Below are 5,922 nucleotides of genomic sequence, written 5' to 3' on the forward strand. Positions count from 1 at the left end.
GAAGCACTGTGGAATCTATAACAATAACTTGGATGACTAATATAAACTGGTCTTTATATTACTTAGTCTCTTGTCTCCTGTTATCACTGTTTGATATGAGTATCTCTCAGCCTGTCATTACAATTTACATTGTAAATGTAAATATTGCTGTTTCCTATGATACCATACATAACGCAATATTTAACTTGCAACATGATTATCTTATTACAACACGAGATAGATAGATAGATAGATAGATAGATAGATAGATAGATAGATAGATAGATAGATAGATAGATAGATAGATAGATAATAAAAAGGAGATCAGAGAAACCAAGAACCCCCCCCCCAAAAAAAAAAAATGTCTTGAATGCTTCTGTATTTCATTTCACACTGACTGCTTTGTCAACTTGGATTTGGTGTTTGTGATATCTGTAATGTGCGCAGAGCGAAAGATAACCTATTCTTTAAAGTTTTACCATTGTTCATAAAACAACGCCATAAAGAACAGCAATAATATCAGCCTCTGCCCTTTGCGGTATCTTCAGGCTTTGCCTGCTTCTTTCAACAACCATATTTCATAATGTTTATTTGTGAGAGATTTAGCTGATAAATGTAAATCATACTCTTTCACCGCTGTGATTTGCTTTGAAAAATGAAACATTTGAAATAACATCTATAAACATAGCTGTAAATTACATTTGGACTTTGCCCAAATAGTAAAAACATATACAATTTTACACAGTTCCTACAACCCACAGTGCAAAGCTCTCGTCTCCATCTTGCTACATAAAAGTTGAACAGTCCGATAACGCTGAGCCCTGCAGCGCTCATTAAAAAGTGAATGGATGGAGACAGCAGTCAGTTAACTGGCAGATGAAACAAGCTTTCTTTTACTGTATAATGAGTTTAAATAACATGGAAACAATGTCAGTGGAACATTGAAGTAGTGGACACACATTACCGGGTCAAATGGTTGCCATCTATTTATTACAAAAATGTATGACAAAAATAGACTATAGTAATAGTCACTCACCCATTCAAATCATTAAATTCAGGTGTTCCAATTTTGAAAGAATGTGTCCCTCTCAGGAGCTCAGCTAATTCCTGTGTGGTACCATCATAGGATGTGTAACAAGTCCAGTCATTAAATTTCCTCACTACTAAATATTCCACAATACACTGTTGGTGGAAGTGATTGGGAACGACAGCAACTCAGGTATGAAGTAGTATTCCAAATAAAATCATAGAGCGGGGTCAGTGGATGCAGAGGTGCTTGGTGCTCAGAGGTCACCAACTTTATGCACAGTCAAGTGCTAGAGCTCAAGAACAGCACGTAGAGAGATTCATGGAATGGGTTTCCATGGCTGAGCAGCTGCAATGCCTTACATCACGAAGCGCAATACCATGATGGACGCAGAGGAGTAAAGCACGCTGACACTGGTTAAGTCTGGGTTTGGTGGTTGTTTGATTGCCAAGTGTAAAGTTTGGTGGAGGTTTTTTGTTTTTGTTTTTTACAGGAGTTGGACTCAGCCCTTTAGTTCTAGTGAAAGGAACTCTTAACACTTCATCATACCAAGACACTTTGGACAATTTCATGTTGCCATCTTTGTGGGAACAGTTCACAAAGATGGGAACATGAAATGGATACAACATGACTGCGCACCATGACTGCAAATACCATAAAGACATGAATGATGGAGTTTGGTGTGAAAGAACTTGGCTGTCCTGCACAGAGTCCTGACCTCAACCTGACAGAACACCTTTGGGATGAATTAAAGCACACACTATAAGCCAGGCCTTTTCATCCAACATCAGTGTGTGACCTCACAAATGTGTTTTTGGAAGAATGGTCAAAAATTCCCATTAACACTCCTAAAACTGGTGAAAAGCCTGCCTAGTAGAGCTGCAGTTATTATAGATGCAAAGGGTTGGGGCAGCATTATATTAAACCCTCCGGGTTAAGAATCCAATGTCACTCAAGTTCATAAATTTACCCTTCATTTCTAAGATACTCGAAAAAGTGGTTGCAGCTCAACTTCATTTATACCTGGTTAATAATAATATCTACGAGAGATTTCAATCTGGTTTTCGCTCATGTCACAGTACAGAAACTGCTTTACTTAAAGTCACTAACGATCTTCTAATCGAAGCTGACTCTGGTCTTCTCACCATTCTCGTCCTTTTAGATCTGAGTTCAGCCTTCGACACCATTTCTCACTCTGTACTTCTAAGCAGACTTTCCTCTCTCGGCATCTCTGACACGCCCCTCGCCTGATTTCAATCATATCGCCTCGACCGTTCCCAGTTTATTCAACTAAGATCATTCCGCTCTCGTCTCTTCCCCGTCACCTCTGGTGTACCTCAAGGCTCAGTTTTAGGCCCTCTTCTCTTCATAATATACATCCTCCCTCTAGGTACCATTTTCCGCAAATTTGATCTTCAGTTTCACTGTTTTGCTGATGACACCCAGTTATATCTCTCTTGCAAACCTAAGTCCTCCCTCCCACCTCCCTCCCTTTCAGAGTGTCTATCCGAGTTAAAATCCTGGTTTACCTCTAATTTTAAAACTAAGATCCTCCTTATTGGCGCCAAATCCAACCTTTTGAAGGCGAACCATTTCTCACTCACCATCGATAACTCCACAGTTTTCCCTTCTCCGCAGGTTAAGAGCCTTGGTGTCATCCTAGACGGTTCACTTTCCTATAAATCTCACATCAATAATCTCACCCGTTCTGCCTACTTCCATCTACGTAACATTAACAGATTGCTTCCTTCTCTTTCCACCCAGTGTACGTCCATTCTTGTCCACAGTCTTGTTACCTCCCGTATTGACTACTGCAATTCTCTTCTGCATGGTCTCCCCCAAAAATCCCTCCATAAGCTTCAACTGGTTCAGAACACTGCTGCTCACATTATCACCAGAACCCCTCTTACCAGCACATCACCCCTGTTCTTCAGGAACTTCACTGGCTCCCTGTGAAATTCCGGATAATATTCAGACTTATTCTGCTCACCTTCAAGGCCATTCATAACCTCGCTCCTCCTTACCTTTCTGACCTGTTAACCACTACCTGTTCTGCCCGTTCACTTCGATCTTCTTCTCCAGCTTGCTGTACCTTCCTTCCGCCTCACCACCATGGGAAGCAGAGCTTTCAGCTGCTCTGCTCCCAGGCTGTGGAACTCTCTGCCCCCAGAAATAAGAAACATTGGTTCTCTCCCCCAGTTTAAATCACTATTCACTGTAAATCCACTGTTTGTTAATTTTATATTCTGCTTTCGTTTTATTGTTCTTATTCTGCTATTGTTTTACTAAGTGTTTTATCCTATTGTAAAGTGTCCTTGGGTGACTTGAAAGGTGCTCATAAATACAATTTATTATTATTATTATTATTATTATTATTATTATTATTATATATTTTTGAAGGCAGATGAGCCAGTACTTTTGGTAATACAGTGTACAGTATATCCAAAATCAGGAAAATTCCTAAAAATGACCCCACAAGTTGTTTATGCAAGATCTTATAACTATCTATATTATGCTTTAAAAAGGCTTTAACCATTTTCTTCCAGCCATGTGAATGGATGTACCGTGCGCTCCTCATCTTTGGAATGACCCATGTCCCCCATGTAAGATTAAAAACATAAACATGTTTAACATTTTAAAATGGCCTAATTTAACCTCAATTAAGAACAGATACTAACAAAATAGTTTTTGTGCCTAAATCTAACAAACAAGCATGTGAAGACAAACTTGAAAGATGGCAGCCTCCTGATTTACTACTCTATTAAGAAAATCTACTACACTGGCACTGTGCCTGATATCTTAAAAGTGTGTGTATAAATATATGCTACAACACTATAACCTGTGGAGAAACTAGACACATCATTACTAGTGGATCCGGGGCCAGCAGCCATGGATGAAAGGCTGTATATGATCCACATATGATATATGATCCACCTGATCCACAAAACAGACTTTACAAGCAGGAAACTACTCCCGCCCCCCCCGCGTGCACATACACACACTCACACCCTGCTTGCATGCAGTGACCCTCTTGCTAAACAAGTTTATTACGACCTCCAAGAGCTGGACAGGCGATAGATCACAGCAGGGGAGGCCAGAGGTGAATCCATCAAAGCGACTTTAATAAAGACCACTTGATTTGGCCTGCTGGCTCAACAGCTAAAATGGTTGTGTTCAGGTCCAGTGAAGCCTACCAGAGGTGTGGACTCGAGTCACATGACTTGGACTCGAGTCAGACTCGAGTCATTAATTTTATGACTTTAGACTTGACTTGAAAAAATGTTGTAAGACTTGTGACTTGACTTGGACTTTTACACCAATGACTTGGGACTTGAATTGGACTTGAACCGGTTTACTTGAAAAGACTTGATATTTTACCCCAAATATAAAATTTAACATGCATATTATATAGAGATTGAAAATGTGACGTCATTCACGGGTAGAACCGCAAAGGATTCTGGGAACTCGTGGCAAGCGGTACTAGCGCACGCAGGCTTTCAGTTGAAATCAGTCACACAGCGATAAAAAGAAACACAAAAATGTCAAGAAGCTGTTGTATTATTAACTGCAATAGCCGGTCGCATGACAGCCACGGGAAGCCGACGGGTAAAGAGATCGGTTGTTATCGGATTACGTCGTTGAAGAGAAATTGTTCGAGCCATGTTTCCGAAGTAACAAAGACAAGACGGATGGTCTGGATTGCAGCCATTCAAAGATCAAATATAACGTCCCAGAACACTCCAGCTCACAGGTTAGTCTGCTCCAAGCATTTACACGAAGGTCAGTGTCTTTTAGTACTTAATACGTCATTTTCATAACATAATTAGTGATATAGGTTACAAGCAAGTCTGGCGCTGAACAGAAATTGTCGTGCTATGCTCCTTTGTTTATTGTGCATAAATAGTGAATTGTCCTGACACAATATTGCGTTTCGCTTCTGTTATTATGGTACATTGACAAAAACATATACTTTTATTCACAGGATAAAACAGGTTTTTTGTATCACTAATTGCCCAGTACGATTACAGCATACAGTATTATTGTCACTGCTACATTTCTGTGATGGGTACCAGAAATTATTTCCACTACTAATTAATTACCGTTGAGCTCAAAGGTCCTATTAATAAACGGTTAAGGAATGTGTATTTATGACGACGATTTGTGAGACTGGTAAACTTATGATACGTACGATGGTCTTTCGTTCTACACGGTGCATTTCAAGGTCCTGCACCCATCCGTCGGTAAACTGTACCTGGGCTTGTTGCAGTGACCGGAAGTTACTAAACTTCATGAGTGTATGCACTCACTCCAAGAACCGTATGATTATAAATATGCATATAAATATGCTACGATGAGATAGCTGACTTCATCTAACTAGCAAATGTTTTCCAGGCTACATTGGTGATGCAGTTTTTTTTAATGTGTATGATATTTTTGTCATGCGATTTTAAAGCCGGTGTTGTGCCAAAAAGTGATTGTCTGCCAAAAACTGATTTCCAGTGTTTCTGTGTATTTTTTATGTGTAATATCTTTACGTATGTTCGTAAATAGACTTCGGTGAACAGGGTTTACAAAGGGGTTATATAGAGAATTAAAACAATATCTGTTTTTCAAGTATCTTTACAACTCTCTGCTATTGTACTTACATTATAACCAATCCGGTCCTTTATCCCCACTTAAAATATTTTTACAGAAATATTGTAATATTTGCTGCCATGTCTGCTGTCCTCTTGGCCAACTTACTCTTACAAAAGACATTTTTAATGTTAATGAGATTTTTTTAACTGCATAAATAAAGGTTATATAAAAGTCACTGCCAAAAACTGATTGCGGCTTCTACCTTGTTACACGAATGTTGTTTGTGGCTCAAGATGACTTTATGTCATCCATGAGGGATGCATTTGACATATGTTTCA

Source organism: Astatotilapia calliptera, chromosome 22 (assembly GCF_900246225.1).
Source record: "Astatotilapia calliptera chromosome 22, fAstCal1.2, whole genome shotgun sequence".
Lineage (NCBI taxonomy): Eukaryota > Metazoa > Chordata > Actinopteri > Cichliformes > Cichlidae > Astatotilapia > Astatotilapia calliptera.